Genomic DNA, 20,192 nt, shown 5'->3' with positions numbered 1-20,192 from the left:
GAAATCTGAGCACTGATTCAAAGTTCTTATTTGACCCTGGGTTGTTATTTAACCAGAAGTTAACCTTGAAACTATCGTTTAGCTTTTGGTGTGAAACCAATTGCTCAAATAATAGGGGCAATTGATGAAGACTGAACCACATTGCTATCCAATAGCAAAATGCTGCCAGCTTGCATGCTCTATATCAGAAAAACAATGCACAGGCAATACAAATGCATCAGGTAATGTGGGGATTATTCTGTGCACTTCACATGAAAATTTGTGGATTTGATGGACTTTCGTATGTAGAACCCTGGTTCCCAATGGAGGCACTACCACACCCGAGGGTGGGGGTAGGATTACCTAGGGGTGCTAAGAGGCAATGAGGCAGCAGTGGGGGCACTGGGGGTGTAAATGACTATCTGAAAATTGAACTAAACGGTTTTAACAGGATTGTGAATAAATGTGCAATTGATTGGTACTGTTTTGAATTTTATTGTGTCGTTATCTTCCATCATGGCTTGTGCAAATTGCTATTCTGAATAATGCTTTTATAGGGTGAGGGACACTGGGGGTGAGCTCATGGAACCAAGAATGTGGTGGGCCCAGAAACTTTGGGAACCACTGGGGGAGGCGATTTGCCCCTCACGCTGAGGGGGTACGCTCACCTGATGCATCACATGATGTGTCAAATGATGCTGCCTGGGTCGGGATGTGTGGAGGGTGATCTCCATGCCTGCTCGTCCCAGTCGCAGCTCAGCAACCTGGCAGCCCAGGAGCTGGGCTTCAGCTGGGACGAGCGCAGGTGATCGTTGCTTGTCCTAGCTGCTGCCTGGGTCCTGGGCTGCCGGTAGAGGGTGCCCAGCAGCAGGAGGGGGTGGCAGTCCCCTCAATATTAGGGTGGCCATTGCCCTTGTCCAAAAATATTGGAAGAGCTGAAGCCCCCTTTGTCCCATATACCTGGCACCACTGGGAACCACAGATCTAGAATTATCAAGATAGCAACAGAACATGAATCAGGACTTCCAATGTCCACTTTACATTAACAGCCTGGAGATACTCTGGAAGAGAGATGGGGAACCTTTTTGAAGGCTCTAGTCCCTTTCTGGGCAACCTTCCAGGCACTCATGCCAATGGAGGGTGGGACTTGAGGTGAAAGTGGGTGGAGCAATGAATGCAGATTTTACCTTTGCACTGTAGGTTAGCTTTTTTCACACACCCTTTTCTGTCCTTCAACCAGACAAGCAAGAGGCGTGATCAAAGTCCAGGGATACATCCCAGCCAAGGGAAAGAACCTGGGGTATGAATGAGGACCAGTGATGGGTGTGGTCCAGGAAGAGTTTTGAGGGTTAGACAGAAAGACCTGGAAGTCCACATTCAAAGCTTGCACCTGACGTTATCCAGCCCTGATGTAGAACTCATTGTGAGATCCCACCCTATGATGACATTTAGGATTCCTAAAAGATTCCCTTGCTTTGCTGATTCCAGGCCCTGGTTCAGCACTAAAACCTCAAAGAAAGAGTGAGGTCATGTTTATCAAGCTGGAAGCATTAAAGGAAGGCTCTGATATATTTTAATGCTGATTTCTCTCCCTCAGGCAGAAAATATTCACTTAAGCCATTGATTGTGTTCCTTAGCATTGTGGCATTCTCATTAATATCAGCTACTGTACTGTGCTCGTATTGATATATTATGAGGAACCATTTAAACCTAATAAGTTTAATCAAATATGCCATTTTAAAAATAAAAGAAAATAATGTTTGTTTGGAAATCTAATGCTTTTGGCAATGGAAGGGGGAAAATGAGGCCATACCTCATCTTAAATTCAAAAATGTATATAGCAGTGATTTCAAAGCCCTCAGCAATAACTGTGGAAATGAAAATGTTCAAAATGCAGTGAGCTCGACATTATGCAAAACTAGAGAGGCAAACAAAGAATGCTGCTTGGAAATATATTTATTTGTGCAGTGTTTTAAACTGACACTTGTAGGTCTGTCACAGGTAATTGAGTTATCTGCCATGAGACGGCAATTGCTTTAGGGACATGAAAGAACAGCAACAAAATACAGTATAAGGTTCACCAGTCTAAGGGCCTTCTTTCAGGTGGGCTGCAGGTCTGGTGTGGGGAATCTCTGACTCAGAAGCAGGAATGGAGGAGAGTGTCAGTGATTCCACCTCTGTAAGCAAATTTGCACCTCTCAGACAAATAGATGGACTGGAACATAATTATCGTTCAGATTTTGTATTTCTCCAAATTTTACTCTACTGTACTCAGCTCAGAAAATATACCAAGGTGACCTGCAAATTCATGGAATGTTCCATATTTTAAAGAAAGAAGGAAAGAAAAATGTACCAAAATACCTGTGAACTTCTAGCTCATGTGTCTTAAAGCGATTTCATCAATTCACTGAATAATGAATGGAAAAACCTGGTGTAAATAGACAGGTGAAGTTAAGCTTTCCTTGATGTGTTTACGTATTTCAAAACACATCTGATTGAACATATATTCACTGCCTTTTATGTACTGATTTTACACAACAGCACAACTTCTGAGCGCCTTTGATTAGGTGACAATTAACTAGTACCAGCAAACTCACACTTGCAGCCTTTCTACTCCCCAAGAAAGAAATATCTCCTTGTATAACCATTAGCGTTTGATGTGGATGTCATGCAATGCAGACTTCTCAGTACAATTAAGCACCCACTTTTCAAAGTTCAAATGGTGGCAAAAGCTCTACAAACTCAAATTGGGTTAGAAATAATCTAATAATCTTTATATCCTTCTATCCACCCACTTCCACAGAAAGTGACTTTTGCTTCTACCAGTTCAGAAACGGTGTCCCTATTTGTTGCTCAGCACAATGCAGCTGTCACCTTTGGTTTCTACATATGCCAAAGGATGCAGATGCCAGCAGTAGCAATGTATCAAAGGGCATGACATGGCACTGGGTAAGAAAAGAATTCTGGGCCACATCTGACAGTCAAAAGAAACCAGCTGCATGAGAATGAATGCTTGCAGCTGCAATGAGTAGGCTTCATAGCCAACAGATATGGAAGGGAGCTGACGGGAAGGCGATTCTTATAAAGATGGTGGCCTGGCTTCATTATTGTAGCTAGGAACAAAGACTTCGGCAGTGGGCAAAATAAGTGACTTACCTTTCTGTGTATTTTTGCTGCAATCAACAACAACAAAAAAGAAATTTGTTTTTTCTCCCTTTTATCTGGCTTGTGGAAATATTAAAACATGGTAACTGAGAGATTAATATATATATAGTGTCTGAAATTCAGACTTCTAATCTAATCACAAAATTATGTATATATTTACTAATAAATTTTAATGATCGGTTTTTGGAGAAGCACATTGTTGCAAAATTGTGCAAGTTTTTGGTTCTCACATTTTTCCTATATAAAATGTAAATCCAATATATGTATTAATTGATCCTTAATTTGACAGTATGCAAGAAATATGCCTTTGCATATTGCATCTCTTATAGGAGCCAGATTCCGTGGCAGATTCTGTTTTGCTTCTGTGCTGTCTGTGAAATATAGGCCTTGTGCAAATTTAATGTGCCTTATAGTAGTGCCTAGGCTGCATATTTCTTTCCAGCACAAAGGTTTTCCATATATGGAAGCAAGTATCCTAGACAATTTACTAGCTGTGGACCAGCATGCTCCACAGCTATACCAATAATAAAGACATTATATTAATTAAATGCAAATGCAAATATTAAGGCAAGCTGCTGCCCTCCAGCATATGATAATTTTTCCATCTTCGTTATTCAGGAATTAAAAGGAAACCTTCAGAATGCAAACTGAAACTGGTGTAATTTTGTTCTTTTTAAAAATGAGTTGATTAGCTCAGACTCAGTGGGGAACCCTGCTATTTTCCCTGCTGTCAGACTTCTTACATTTAGGGAAGAAGGCATCTCCCCAGAGTTTAAGAAAATACAGTCTGCTCATGCTCAAAATTTTATTTTTGTTCAAACTGTTCCTTGTACTGAAACAAATTTCTGGACTTGCACATAGGGACCCTGAAATCAACCAGCAGTGGAATCATGTTTATTTGTAAGTAAGTCCCATTGCATTTGATGAATTTACTCCCAGGGGAGCTGTTACGTTGTGGGTGAACATATCAGACGACACAGTGATTCTTCAAACAGCTCTTGTTTATTCACAGGCCAGAGCAGAACAGAACTGAGGGGTTCAGCCAGCCTGCTTATATAGAGCTCCACTAGAACACAACAGTAACCATTTTCTGTAACTATCCAATCACTGAACGTCACTTTCGATCCCTTATTTGCATATGTGAACCTGAACTATCTACAGTATCCCCCTGCTGGCCCACTTCAGTACATAATAGGAGTGTGCCTAGGAAAGATTGCAGTCTCATCTCAATATGCTGAAAGTATTTTTTGTCAACAGGCAGGTTGCAATTTAATCTGAAGTGGGCTGCAGCACAACTAGTGTTGTTCCTTTAAGAAACAAGAAGCCTCTCCTTTTAGAAAAAAATTAAAACCTCTCCTGGATGTTGACATTCTGACTGCATTCTCTGTGACCACACTGATGGTGGTGGGAAGCGTATTTTAGATCCCAGCAGCAATGAATGTGCACTCAGCCAGAGAGGTGTGTCTCCACTGGGGTCACAGGTAGTCCTGGCATATATGGACAACTGGGGTCCCTGATGCAGTCAAAGTTGTGGAAGTTGAAATGCGTCTTAGTATTATATCTAGCTGACCCATTTTCTAGACTGTCCTTCAACTGATCTTCACAGAGTGGTGTGCAGATTTTGTTAATACACAGAATAAAATCTCAGTGATAAAACTGCAAAACCACAATAATGTGGAAATGCTCACAAGCAGCCCAACACTCAACTATCAGCAACCATTTAGTCCTATTATAAGCCGCCAAAGACAAGGAAGAACAAATAAAATCTCCAGTTGGTAATGGAAATATATCAATGAGGAAGACATGCAAATCTCCACTGAGAAGGAATTCCACAACCATGACACCAGAACTGTGTCACACTCGTGGTGCAGGGCTACATCTTTATTACTTGTGCTATTATAAACATTAATCCCTCATCCTTCATTTGCCATAACAATATGCAAGGCCAGTGCTATTTTTCTAGGAAAAGAGGTGCTGGAACTCACCATGAACACCTCCCTCGTTTCTTTTAGAATGGCAGTGGTGCCACCTGAGAAGTGCTGGAACTACGTTTTGGGGAGTTCCAGCTGAAAAAAAAGAGTCCTGTGCAGGGCATCTCTCTCTCTCTCTCTCTCTCTCTCTCTCTCTCTCTCTCTCACACACACACACACACACACACACACACACATACACACACACAACAACAACAACCTAAAGTGCCTAGTTGGGTCTGCAACAGGTAAAAAAGCACGTTGAATGCCTGCCAGAATAATAATGACTTAACGGTGTGCCAAAAAGCCCACAGAGAAATGGCCCACCTCTGGCAGGAGGTTCCATAGCCTGGGTAAAGCCATGTAGAAAGCCTCCTCCTCCTCCTTTTTTGGGTTTACACAATGGAACCCATGGTGGAAGCAGCACACTCCAGGAGCCTCTGCAGCAACACAGGGGATGCTGGAGATTATGACTGGGACCAGAAGCTGGGAAAGAGGAGCACGTACCAGCATTCTGATATTGCCCATTCTTTGACTAAGAAGTCCTGTAGATACAGGGGAGGAGGAACATTCATTTGAAGGCATCATTAAATACTCTTTCTGAGCTGGGTTATGCTAGAAAAAAAACTATTTTTGATTCTTTTGCCCTCACCTGCAGAAATTACACTAATCTTAAGGGCCCCATTACAGTTGTAGTTAGAGTTAGTGTATTTTTGGTCTTTGTGGAAGCCACCCAGAGTGGCTGGGGAATCCCAGCCAGATGGGTGGGGTACAAATAAATTATTATTATTATTATTATTATTATTATTATTATTATTATTAGTTTCACCAAGATGGATTTAACCAATAATCCAATCAAGATTATAATAATGTGGCTGGACAATATGAATATATTTGTTACTTAGAAGAGAATTCCTCAGTTTGGAACAATCCTAGACTTAAAACTACAGATAGATCTTGCTTGAACTTCTATCCCCCTCCCCACCATAAAATAACCAAGATGTTCTTGCCATCCTTTCCCCTTCTATAATATTTAGATCACTTCCATGGGGATGTGGAAAAACGTATTTTGGATCTGAAGTTCAAACTTTCACTTTTCCCAAAATAATATGTGAACCAAAACACAGCTTTTCTTCAAAATCCACACTGCTCTGAATTTTTTGATGCAACTCTCCAAACAAATAGTGTTTAACAGTATGCATATATTATGGCATTGTGTGCATATAAATGCAGCTATTAGTGAAGCAAGGATCGCAAGTGGGTACTTGTTTGGTGTCAAAATAAGGATCAGGCAGACTCAGCAATGGAGAATAAGAAGGTGAAGTTTATTGCCAGGCAATAAGGACCCAGTTTGGAATCTCTTCCAAAAGGAACTGGGACCCCGATTGACAGAAATCCAGAGGTCTTATACCTGAGCAGATCACAGCAAATCATAGATCATGAGACAATCATGAGGGACTCACAATATTGTCAGCGAGAATCAGCCAATCAGCAAGCTCTTGTCACGCCACCCGACCCTGGTCAAGCACTGGCCAAGCACAGGGTTCTAGCTCTGCTTTCCAATGCTTCCAGTGACGCTCTGTCTAACCTTTCCCCTAGTTATGACAGGACAGGGAGCTTGGACATTTTGCGGTTTTGCTCTTCCTGTTCTGTGGATTAATTTAGCCTGTATCTGAGGGGATTTTGTACCAGAATCTCTGATTCATGTCTTCCCCTTGTCCAGGGTACACAGATGTTTGTGGGGGAAAGGTCGGCTCCTAACTTGCTGTTTCAAGCAGTTTGCAATTAGCTAAGGCACAGCTTCCCTTTGATTCAAAATGGATTATAAAATACTGTAAGCCCTGATTATGTGCAAACATATATGGATATATATTGAATATATTGATTGCTGATAACTGATTATATGGATAGCATAGGGGTAGCCCTTCTTCCTTGCCTCATTAGTGAAATGCATTATATTCGGAGGAATTGCTTGCAAAATGTGTACACTGTATTAGGAAAAACAGCATACAATAATGTGTCTATTAGGAGAAATTTGCGCTAAAATGCTAGTGAATTTTCAAGAGGACTTTAAAGAATTAATAAATCCCAAACTGATGTAGAAACGTGAAGAATTTAAGAACTGAAACTGAGAGAAATCTAAATTGACAGATTTGTCCATCTTTGCTGCTCAATCACACATTTAGCTGGAGACTTAAGCTACTCCTATAACCTCACAATAGCTGCATCACACTGTAAATGCATTTAGTTAGTATGGAATATTGGCTTCAGTATATTGCAAGTTATTGTGAGAAAATTCCTAACCCCCACTTGATTCTCTCAGGCTAAGCAGTATTCTCGAGGCACAAATTACCATCCAGACTAAATAATGGCAGAAAATTCTGGCCTCTGTTCAAACATCCAATATTGGCTGCAAGCTAAAATTAATTCAAATTAATCTGCTCCACAGAATTTATTGGGCCTCTCCACATCACCTAATGTATTAGATTGCCAAACACATACTCTCTGGCAATGCAATTTCCCGTTGGGGAGAAGAGGATGCAAGATATGTAATCTTGTCCTAAGGTCTAATTATACCTTAGCTAAAACAGGTGCATGTGTGTTTTTGTGTGGGATATGATGAAGGTTTTCATCAACGGAAATGTGAACTTCTGCTTCCATACTAATGTGGATAATGGATAAAGGAGGAAAAATATTTGGTGGGGGTGGGCATGCAGCAACTATCATTCTACACTCCAGAAAGTAGCACCTCTTTACTATAAATGCCTCCCCACCACCGCCAAGATGAGAGATCCTGAATAAAGGCCACGTAGCAATGGAAAGGCATAATGCATGCCTAGTGATCCTTGAAAAGCTTTCGGAGCTGTAGCTGCTTCTTACTGTCCCCTTTTGCTAGTGGCAATGTAGAACTGCAAGATTATTTTTAATACGTCTCCTTTCAAGAGCAGCTGAGTTTAGGCTGCATGTTTCTTTTTGTATTCTCTCTGAACGCAATGGCAACAGCAATACAGTCAGGGCTGCAGTACTCTTCTGAGCAGACTCTGCAAGTCCTGAAAAGTACTGCTAACCATGCAACAAACCAAAGAATTGCCAAGCATGCAGACATTAGAAAGCAAGCATACTACAGCACTGAGCAGGCTTCAAAAGTGTAGATGAATACAGACATTATGCTGTGTTTGCCTTTGCCTCACAACATGCTATTGAACCTCATCCATTCTTGGACTACCTCACAGGGCTATACCCCAGTTTCTCCTAAAGACCCTACATAGCTAGATCGTTTTGATACCTGACTTCTACCACACCAGCCTAGACCTTGCCAGGTGGCACTGTGGTCTAAACCACCAAACCTATTGGGCTTGTAGACCATAAGATTGGTGGTTTGAATCCACGTGAAGGGGTGAGCTCCCGTTGATTTTCCCCAACTCCTGCCAACCTAGCAGTTCAAAAGTATACGAGTGTAAATAGATAAATAGGTACTGCTGTGATGGGAAGGTAAATGGTGTTTCCGCACACTCTGGCTTCCATCACAGTGTTCCATTGTGCCAGAAGCGGGTTAGTCCTGCTGGCCACATGACCTGCCAAGCTGTCTGTGGACAAACATCAGCTCCCTCGGCCTGAAAGCGGAGATGAGCGCCACACCCCATAGTTGAATTTGACTGGACTTAACCGTCCAGGGGCCCCTTACCAACCTTTTACCTTTATATACATAAAAATGTATATAAATTGTGCAGCCCCTATTGGGGAATTAGTAGCGCACATCACAATCCTGGATTTGCATCATCAGAGTGCAGCCCCAGTTTGAGGATTGGAGTTGATTTAATATTTGTACTCTTCTTTTCCAATGACAAATGTTGACCTCAGAGTGGCTCACAGTAATCGCAACAGCATTTAAAAAACAACAAACATTGCAATCACTATACTATCAACCACATTAGCATATAAAGCAAATGGCAACATTAATCAAAACAATTAATACAATTCAATCAAGTCATAGTGCCTTATGGCAATCCTGGATGTGCATGAAGTCAGGATGAGGGAGGGGATCAAGAGAGAAGGCAGGTTGCACAACAGCAGAGGAAAGGTGGGGTTGGGAAGGTGAAAAATGAATTTAGTGGTTGTATGGGATGGGGAGAAAAAGCTGTAGAGGGTTAATTTGCGGGTGGCAGGGGAGTTGGCTAGTGGAGCGAGCAGGGGTGCAGCCGTACGTATGTATGTTTTGGTGTGTGTGTGCATTTATAGTGAAAACCCACCTTATGAAAGAGCTGGGCTTCAAATGTAGTGAAGGACTCACTGTTCTGTGCTTCCCCCTCGCCCCATGCTTTCATAAATATTTTCATATAATTGAAAACTCAAATCTATTTCATTTCCCGATTTTAGTGAAATATAATTTACAACCAAAGATTGCATTTCTCGTGAAGTTCCTATCGATCCAGCGCTGCTGGTCTATTGGTGACTCACTTCACATTTATAAGAAGATACTATTCTTATATTACTCATATCCTCAACTGAGGTGTGAGCTCATAACAAATAACAACAAGGAACCTAGCCAGCTTTTCCAGGGAGGCTAGCATACTTCAGTCCTGACCAGCCTACATAAGGTTTCAGTTAGCTCTAGCTGCTCACAGAGACAAGATAACTTGTGGCTGCCTTAGCATAACCCTTTGGAGCTGTCCAAGGTCCTGTATTCTCTCTGCTTGACTCAGACTGGGGACTGGACAGTGCTTGTTTTCCCCATGAGTCTCAAGTGCCCACAGAACTGGTAACTCTTAGAATCACAGAATCATAAATTGTAAAATTGGGAGGGACCACCAGGGTCATATAGTTTAACCCCCTGCAATGCAGACCACCATCTTTGTGGCTTGAGAGCACACAGCATGTATGTTGCAGTCCTACATGATTTTGGGCCAGTTCTGGATAACAGTCCACCTTCTTTTTTATTTTAAAAATAATTTTATTTATAATTTTTCAACTAATAAACAGTTCAACAACATTTCAAATTTAGCAAGCAATCATTCCTCCTACAACTTCTCCTCCCTCCCCTCCATGGTTCCCTCAAATTTTCAATTTATGTTGCATATTATAGTTACTCTATTCTATACCTTTGCCTTATCTCACAATAAATACAAAAAATCACCCACACTGCTGCTCTTACTCAAATCCTATTTCAGCAGCCATTCTTCTTGGGTAGGTACCACCTCAACACACCATTTTTGTGTGTATAATATTTGTGCTGCCATGGTTGTGTAAAGAAATAGATTCATCTCTGGGGGGGGGGGGATTTCTGCTTCAGTTATCCCTAGAAAAAAAGCTTCTGGTCCTTTTGGGAAAGTTGCCTTAAATAGCTTTTTCAACTCATTATAAATCATCTCCCCAAAGTCCTTAGCTACTTTGTTACTCATTTGTAACATGAGTCTTCTTTACATTTCCAACAAAGATTTGACGTTGATTTATACAGTTTGGATAATTTACTTGGTGTTAGATACCATCTGTATATCATTTTCATAAAATTCTCCCTCAAGGTATGACATACGGTGAATTTCAACCCAAATTTCCCCAACTTTTCCCATGATTCTAATTCTATGTTGTGCCCCACATGCCTAGCCCAATGGACCACAGTAGATTTAACCTTTTCATCTTTGATTTGCCATTCTAACAATAACTTATACATCCTCGATATCACTATTACTCTATTTTTAATTAGTTTGCATTCAAATTGGAACTTTGCAACACATCAAAGCAACACTTTTTATAGCATTTGAACATTTCATTCAGGTGGTTGTAATGCAACAAGCTCATTACCCAATTTCTAATATCATCAAACTTTTTCAGTTTTACATATTTTTCTGTAAAATCTAATAGATCTCTGTATGTTTTTGCATGTTCAATTTCTTCTGGGAAATTGCTTCTATGGGTGAAAGCCACATCTTTACTGCTGAGATTCTACCCAATAGTGATAATTTCACCCTTCCCCATATTTTCAAGTTCTTTCTAACCTTTTTCCATACTATGACATAATTATCTTGGAATATATTGGGGTTCTTAGCAATCAGCCATACACCAAAGTATTTAATTTTTTTCTCAATCTTTATTCCACTTAACACTCCTAGTTCCACTTTTAACTGTGGTTCTTAACTGCACCACAGTTAAGAACTCCACCTTCTTTTGAAGAAATATTGCTGATACTCTCACCTCTCAAACATCTCCCTAATTTCAACCTGTGCTTTATGGCAACAAGGGTGTAAACTGAAGCTTGATTTTGTTAAGACAAATAAAAGACATAGCTATTTGCAGCCTAAAGACATCTAAAACCACATCTGTTCAAACACAAGTTTCTTGTTCTGCAGTGGGTCTCTTGAATAAAAAGAGAGAGATGTCTTACATTTATTGCAAGCAATGGCTTTATATTGTGTGTCCTTGAAAGCTCTTGGAGTTAAATACCAGTTAGGATCGCAAGATGGCTGCAATTGGTATTGCTGCTTGAGTTCACTACTTTTGCATGTCTCTGTGTGTAACAAAGCAACAAACACTACACCTATTCTTAGCTCACTGAGGGTGCAATCTCATCCATGTCTCTTGAGATGTAGGCCATATTCAGTTCAATGGGAAATACTGCTACGAAAGTGTGTACGGGATTGTAGCCTGAAGCACTTGTTCCAGTTCTCCCTATTAGTAGCACAGAATTCTTATAACACTGTTATCCCACAGCACACATTGCACTTCAGCGCTGAAACAAGCCTTCAAAAATTAATTTAAACCCTTTTCTATGGTGGCACCTGATCTCTGGAATGTTTTCCCCCATCCCAAATTTGAGAGGCTCTATCTATAGTGCGATTAAAATACTGGAAACGTACCTTTTTGTATAGGCATTTCCTGGTTGTTGATTGCTGGGTTGCACAGCTGGACTGAACTACTGTACTATTCTTAGTATTTTTGGTGCTTTTATCTGCTGGTTATTTGTTATATATAGCTTGCACCCTGCAGGGGTCACTTCAGTGCTGCTAACACAGCATTTTGACTTCCTCCCAGAGGCACACTCCATTGTCTCTCAAGACAGATGAATGCCAACAACAGCAACAGGAAGCAGTCCGTAAGTTGACTAAATAAATAATAATAATCACAGTTACTTACATACACCCTTATTGGTTTCCCCATAGCACTGTTATATCTATCAAAAGAGTCATCTATCTATTCATTTAATCAAGAACATCATGCGTTTGCTTTTAAAAAAATTCCCATGGTGGGTAGCCATCATTTCTCTAGAACAAATTCTAACCCTAAACCCTAAAATACTTGCAACAAGAACAGCCATATTACCAATAATGTTAAACAATGAAAACACAAAATTCCTTTCTCTCCATTAATTTCATCCCTGATCTTATGACGGTGCTCCAGTTCTTCATTCTATTTAGTTCTATTCTCAGTTGGCCATAAGCACAAGTAAAACATTTGGCCTACAGTCTTTAACTTTCCAGTGAGGTCAATCCTATTTATAGAGTGTTTTTGTGACAGACAAATGGAAATGTTTTAGGAATCCATTGTTGCTATTGTAAAAAGTTCACAGGAACCGCTCTTCCAATTAGACTAGTAGTTCACCTAATCCAATATCCTGACTGTGACAACTGACCACGCCAGGTGCTCCAAAGGTACATTGAAGGCCATTCTTCACACGAGGCCATTCTTCACATACAGCAAACAGTCTTGTGTGGCAGCCACACAAGTTTGCAGCAACACTGAAAGTCTGGATTTCCAAATCCATATACTAGGGAGTGGGATTTCTTACCCGAGTAAAACTGTTTGAGATTGCACTGCACAGGACTTCAGTGGCTGCGCTTAGAAAACCATGATCTGAAATACCACACAGACATGGCTATCTGTCCTTTCCGATGAAGGGAGCTTGTACATGTTCAGGCGTCCGTATCTCAGGGGTTTCTCATTGTATGTGGCACAAAGTACTTTCTTGATCCTTGAGGCCAACAGCAGGTGCTTAATGGATTGCTCCCATCTTTCTCATTTTTGCTTTTGTGCTGACTAACCAAATTATTTAGTGGATGTTTCCCTTGAAAAAGAACCAGGGAGAAGGAAATCCATGCATTCCTCACACCATATGGCAAAAAAAATAAACTCAAGCAAGGCTCAGTTGTAATCTAGGGAAAGGAAGTCAGTGAATGACACATACATCAACAATAATGAGAATGCTCAGCTAAATGAATCATGAGTATATGGTGTCATATATAATCACTGACAAGGCAGAGCAGCAGGGAGAACAATATTTTATCGGATGCAAAGAGTTTTGCAGAGTATTTAATCATAAAAGCACCAAACAAAGGGGTTTCCCTGTGATCAACAGATCCTTTCATCATTAAGTGACATGTTATTCATAGGTTAAACAGCCAAAGGTAAAATGCTTCCAGATAACTCTCTTTTTTGGGGTCTCAGTGGGCTAGATTCAACTCCATAGTTTTGCTAGCAGGACCCTCTCCTCTCCCCATCCGCCTCCACTGGTCAACTCCCTTGGCAATGCCCCCCCCCCCCAGCTAGGACTGGCTAATTGACGAGGCTAGGTGGGAACCTCCAGGTATCCAGCTTGGGGGGGGGGCAGCGAAGCCAGCTACCTTGCCGGAGGTCTAGTAGTCTCCAAGGGGTTGCTGCGCACAACCATGCAAAAGCCGCCATCCAGTTAATACGGGGAGCGGTCATTCTGTCAGACAAGTGGAGAGAATGTTTGTTTTAGCACTACATTGGAATACAATATTTCAATGTGGTTTTTTTAAATAATTGGTGAATAGCATCTTTCATGCTGGTTTATCTTCTGAAATGACCTGTCCTGATCATTTCAGAAGACACCCCTTTCAATATGACTCATTTGGCTTATGGGTTTGGATGTTCAAGCCCAAACCTCTGTGTGTGTGTGTGTGTGTGTGTGTGTGTGTGTGTGTGTGCTCACAATGAAGAATAATAAAGCTGTAAGATGAAATTTAGGATGAATCTTCTACAGCAGGGACAGATGTAGCCCGTCAGAGGTTATTGGAATCCACTCCTAATAGCACTAGCCACCAGATCCAGTTGTTAGGGATGATGGGAGTTGTGGTCCAACAACATCCAAAGGGTTATATGTTCTTCATCCCTGTTCTTTTGAGTTTATTGAAAATGAAAATCATTTGAGTTTATTGAAAATGAAGTTCTCCCCTCCATTTGCCCAAGTCTACCTACTGTGATTGACAACTGAGTAGGGAGGCGGGAAGATGTGAATCTGAATTTCCCTCACAAATAATCACTATACTTAAACATGGTAGCATATCAGATAACCTGGTTACAGTGGATTATTTTAAGTAGATGTTTACAGAATTATAGCAAGCGTTATATCCATATGGATTAAGGTTTCATGTATTCCAGGGTTTGTGAAGCGTTTGGATTTTTAGTGGGAACCGCCTCAGGGTTCATGTTAGGCCATGGACTGTTTACATTGCAAGAAAGCCTTGAAGATTTTGGTCAGAGTGGAATGATATTACAGTGGTTTTGTGGGTTCTTTGTGTGATGCCTGGAACTTGCTGAACAACAACAGGATTTCAGATTAACAACACATGAACCAGATGGTTGGGCTAATATGCAATCTTAAACATAATGAGAGAGATCTGTTTTATTTGTGATACAGTAATTAGAATGAGGATTTAATGAGTAACTAGGAGTTTTTCTTCTTGTGATTACTTATTATTTTCAAGGAACAAAATAATTTTATGTTGTATTGAGAAAGTACTTAGTTTTGGAGCAGAAATGGTCTGGTCTGAGTATAATTATGTTTTTTATTTTATTTTAAAAAGACATGCAACAAAGAGTTTTCTAATCGCTGCCTCAGTATCTGAAGACAGACATGCCCAACCTGCAGCCCTCCAGATGTTTTCACCTACAACTGCCATGATCCCTAGCTAACAGGACCAATAGTCAGGGATGATGGGAATTGTAGTCTAAAACATCGGGAGGGCCGAAGGTTTGGGGTGCCTGATTTAGGATGAGAAAACATAGGTTCAGTCCTTAAAATGCCAGGCTGATAACTTTCTGCTCACTGGTGACAAACTTCCTTATCCATTTACAGTTCAATCATTTTCAAGTCTACTCGGAAGTAAGCCCCATCCAGTTCAATAGAAGTTAAACTTGAATAGGTGTGTTATAGCCTATACACAGTTATGTAGGAGTGGGGATGGAGAATAAATATAATTCAGTTTGCAAACCGATCTAATTCAAAAATAAATAAATCACACTTTCTGAAACAATACATGAGCTGAAACATAGACATTCTTCAAAATTTGCAATTCTCTGAATTTTGCAGTGGAATTCTCAACAAAGTAATGTGAACGAAAATGCATGTGGTAGGTTAAAGTGTCCATATTTTTTACATACATTTGACAAATACCATAAAAGTGCATTATTTAAGGGGAAAATAATCTGCAAGAATGTGTATATCAGGAGAAATTCACTCTAACATGCTGATGAATTGTCAAGAGGGCTTTAAAACCAAATCACAAACTGATGTGGAAATGTGGAGAAATGAACTTAAGATTGGAAAAGTGAGAAACCAAGCATGACACAGTCACCCATCTCTACCTCAGAGTAAGTCCCATTGAACTCAGTGGGCTTACTTCTGAATAGTCAGGAAGCCTCGTAAGTTCCCAATCCACATTGAAATATGACCTGAATGTCCCATCTTCTCTCTCCAAATACCATTGTGGATTATAGCAATATAAAACTAATAATGTCATGCAATGGGTCTCTGCTTTTCCTATCCCTTACAATCATGGCTTGGATTTAGGAACCCTTTATAGAATTTAGCCACCTGTTCACTGTTCCAAATCCCTAGCAAACAATGGTGCTGGTGCTTCCATACAACACATATGCGAAGCTTAAAGAGTTTACTTGTTGCACAGAAGTTTAGGTGGCAATTTTTGCTTTTTGAATAAACTTCTCTATTTGTGTAAGCAGCTCCTCTCTTTTTCGTAACCAGCATGATAGCACTATTTTCTTTTTGAAACTTGACATGGATCCTATGATATTGTATTTTGAGTGCTATCATTGGCATCTCATTAAAAGGATAGAAACAGCTTTCTCATGTAGCAAAGCAATAATTGATTGATCATCTCAAGTAGAGCATCTGTGGAGGTGTTGTTAGTCTTAATGTTGAACCCCCCCAGCATCCCCAAATCTATCTTGTTAACATGCCCCTGCTGTGGGATCTTTTCTAATAAGTGGTCCTTCACTTTTAGTTTTGAATTGGCTCTGAGCCCTGCTGCACCACAGGTAACAAGTCATTCTCAGATTGCCTCAGCCAGTGCTAAGACAGCCATGATATTATGCTTCATTACAAAAGCACAGCAGGCCTATAAATGAAGGCAAACAGGGCATAAGGGTAAGTTTACAAATGCATGTTTATTCCTTGATGTCTCCAACCTCAAGTGACAATCTTGTCGTGTGCAACAGTTGGTGCAGAAAAGGTTTTCATGTTGTCTCACCTCATTGCTCAAAGCCAGGATTGGAGAGGCAGCTCACAGATTCAGTTGCCAGTCTTCAAGTGATACTCCTATGCATGCATTTCTCCTATACAGTGGTACCTCGAGTTACAAACGCCTCAGGTTACAAACGCTTCAGGTTATAACCTGGAAGAGTTACCTCGAGTTGAGAACTTTGCCCCAGGATGAGAACAGAAATAGTGTGCCTCAGGTTAAAAACAGTTTCAGGTTAAGGATGGACCTACGGAACCAATTAAGTTCATAACTAGAGGTACCACTGTACAAGGGGAATGGCCAAGTGTGCCAACTTGAATAAAATATTGGGGGGCAGATAAGCCCCCTACATAATCAATAACATGGCATGGTGTACACACACCATTTGATTGGCAATGCCCATCAACTTAGGGGGCAGCCCTCTCAAATATTTTATGGGGGGGGGGACAAAGAACCCTCAGCTCCTAAACATTGGCACCTATGAGAATGGCATGGGAATAGAGTGGGGTTATGCTTTTATCCTCATCCCTGACATCACATGTGCTTCTTGGAACAGCAGTATGTTGCATGCAGTTGTTTGTAAGGAAAACTCAGCATTTGAGCGCCTGGTTCTGTGCAGGAACTTAGCACAATCGGGACAACCAGTGTCACAGCTGCAGGAAGGCCCTATCACATGAGCAGGAGGGTGAAGGTTTCCTTACAGACAACAGGCAGTAAGGAAGCATGTATGATTTGGGGTGGGGCTGAAAGCCTACAGCCACTTCCCCAACAACTTGCCATTGCTCTGCATGCAAATAATGCATTCATAGGGCTGGTCCCTGCCCCCATCTCTCTCTCTCTCTCTCTCTCTCACACACACACACACACACACACATTCAGTTAGGTTTTCAGGACAAAAGACACAGGCTGTCTTGATCTGTGTTGCTTTAGCAGGTCTGGCACACACTGCAGATATGTCCCATGGCAGCCAGAGTGAATCACTGGGATAAAACTGCCTTACATAAACTCATCTAGAGGTTTTTCAGAGAAAGCCTGCCAGATATTTGGCCTTTACAGTCAGCCACTGAAAATAAAAAGAGAAGACAAAATTGTCAGGCAGATGGATCTCATTCATTTTTACTCAGAAAATAGTCCCATTGTATTTCTTGGGGATTTCTCATACACACACACACACACACACACACACACACACACACACACAAATATATATAGGGGAAAGGATTCCAGCCTTAATCAGTTCATGTTTTCCTCCCAGAATATTTCATAAATGTCTATTCTAATCCCCCCACTCACATTTTTACATTTTCTCAAAGAAAAGAAAAAGGTGAGCCTAAACCCAACTAAGAATTAACTTAAGTTTTAATTCTAAGGTTTTAAAAGTCACTTTTACATGAGGAAACAAGAAAGGACAGCTGTGCAGTTTTGCCCCATGGTACAGGTAGAATAAGTTAGCATTTATACAGCAATCTAAAGCATGGGTGGGGAACAATGGCCAAATGTCCCTCTATGTCTCTCTAGCTGGCCCTTGGACCTCCCCCAGTCATCCCTACTCTCCTCAGATTGCCAATCCTCAGTAGCCCTGCCTTGTACTTCCCTTGAATGCTTCTGCCCAGCAGAAATGTGTTCTTGAACTCTGTTTGCCTAGATGGAGGGTAGAGAGAGGGGTCTATGCAGAAAGCAGCCTGCTATACAAAGATAAGAGTCTCTCACCCATGATATTACACCAGCTGTCAATAAACTATTCTCTCAGTTCAGACCGTTTTTGGCAGCTCTTTCGTTATTCTGATAAACACTGAAGTTTCATTCAAAACCTCCGCCGAGTTTCGAAGTGTCATGCCACATTTTCTAGAACATTTAACAGCTGCTTATGAAAGCACTTCCTAATGATCACAGCTCATCATTCCTGGTGGTAGCAGCCTCTTCCTCCTCTAAAAACAAAACAAAAACCCAGAAGTGCAAAATTCGTAATACAAGTTCAGCATTTACAAGTCTCTTTGTTATTGTAAGCAAAAAGCAGTATACAACTCTTCTAATTAAAAGAAACAAAGACATAAAGAAACAGATGTACTTAAAGATTCAAGTAGGGCAGCAACCTTCCCCAAACTGATACTCTCCATATTTTTTTAACTACAAATCCTATAATCTCTGACCATTGAATATTCTGTTTTGGGCTCATGGGAATTGTAGTCCAAAACATCAAGCTAGTATCAAGATTATTAACATATTGAGATGTTTTAAAAGTAGAGCAATCTGATATTAAGGCGGATTAAAGAAATACAATAAACATGGGACTTTTCTTACTTGAAGGGCACAAAAACAGAGGCAACTGTTACCCCATACTTTTTCTCTGAAGATTTAAGATCATCTTGGCTTTGAGAAAGTTCTACCTACTCCTTAGATTTCATAGAAGTCAATAGTCAAGCCAACACTGGGAAACAAGGGGCAGATCAAAAAAGTTCAGTGTGCATATGTGTTTGTAAGAATGCACTGATGTCCTTTTCACCCAGTATTCTTCATATGCAACACTGTTCCCATTCTGCTGCAGCCTGCCTTCTGCACCAAACTATGTAACTTGCTTTACTGTCCAGTATTGTAAAATTCCATAATCTACATATTTTACGTTGCCATTATATTATTCTACCACAATAAAATGGGGTGGGAGGAGAGACATAATCAACTACATATCATTTGCAGACTAAATGCAGCAACAATAGCAAAAACTGATCGTATTTATTGGATTGATTTCCATTCCAGACACAGGACAAATAAGCAAAGATCAACAATTTCTGTTTCCATTAGGATTCACCAGCATTCCTAACTTGTGTATGTATGTGTGCATGCTATGTAATATGCCATCGCATTTAGTGTGAGCACAAATTGGGGTACACTCTTTGAGAAATCACTATCCTTATTTATCCAGCTGAATATCTATGGCAACTTTTTATGTTCCTTGCATGATAGTCTCACTGCAAAGTCCTTGCTCCGGATCTCAGCTCGACTATGAGTGCACTGAATAGTCAAAGCTAATATTTCTGATCCCAAGCTCCATATTGATAATGCAAGGCTAATATCGGTCTCTCATACAGGGCTACTGTATGAATCACTTTGAACACCAAGAAACAGGAACTATTATGACAACAATGACTACAACGATGACTCTTACTACTACTTAATAATGATTAATGACCCCTTCTTGTCCTTTAACTACACTCATAAGCAAGTTTATTTTGAATACATGTTTATGGATGAAATGGAGAATCTTATCCATTATAGGGATTGTGAATGCAAAACTAGTATGGGGAAATTCTTCTGAATCCATCAGTTTGCATCTTGTAATAATGCACATGGTGCCTGTGCCATTTAGGAGTTATCTTGTTGGATATCCTAATCCAGTCTAAGCACAGCCTATGGCCTTCTTTAATTTCAGACATAGATCTCTTTCTGCAGCCACCACCTTTCACCTATGATTGCTATTCCTTTGGCTGTTTGTTGATGCTTCTGGGCCTCAATAACCGACAGACTGGAAAAGGAGCAGTTCACAAATAATGGCATATGAATAATTCAGCGCTAGACCATAGTACATGAA

At 40.6% G+C, this 20,192-nt stretch overlaps 1 long non-coding RNA gene across 1 annotated transcript in view; it reads right to left on the bottom strand.

Annotated features, from left to right (window-relative positions):
* Nucleotides 1–12,001, bottom strand: part of LOC309378447 — a 68,006-nt gene extending 56,005 nt beyond the window's left edge. Inside the window, exon 1 of the long non-coding RNA XR_014172083.1 lies at nucleotides 11,966–12,001. This is a non-coding gene — a long non-coding RNA (uncharacterized lncRNA). The remainder of the gene's footprint in view (nucleotides 1–11,965) is intronic.
* Between the last annotated feature and the right edge of the window lie 8,191 nt (nucleotides 12,002–20,192).

The sequence above is a fragment of the Podarcis melisellensis genome (assembly GCF_964234715.1).
Source record: "Podarcis melisellensis genome assembly, chromosome: 9".
In the NCBI taxonomy this organism is placed as follows: domain Eukaryota; kingdom Metazoa; phylum Chordata; class Lepidosauria; order Squamata; family Lacertidae; genus Podarcis; species Podarcis melisellensis.
The sequence above is the reverse complement of the archived record's forward strand: the minus strand, read 5'-3'. Positions and strand labels throughout refer to the sequence as shown.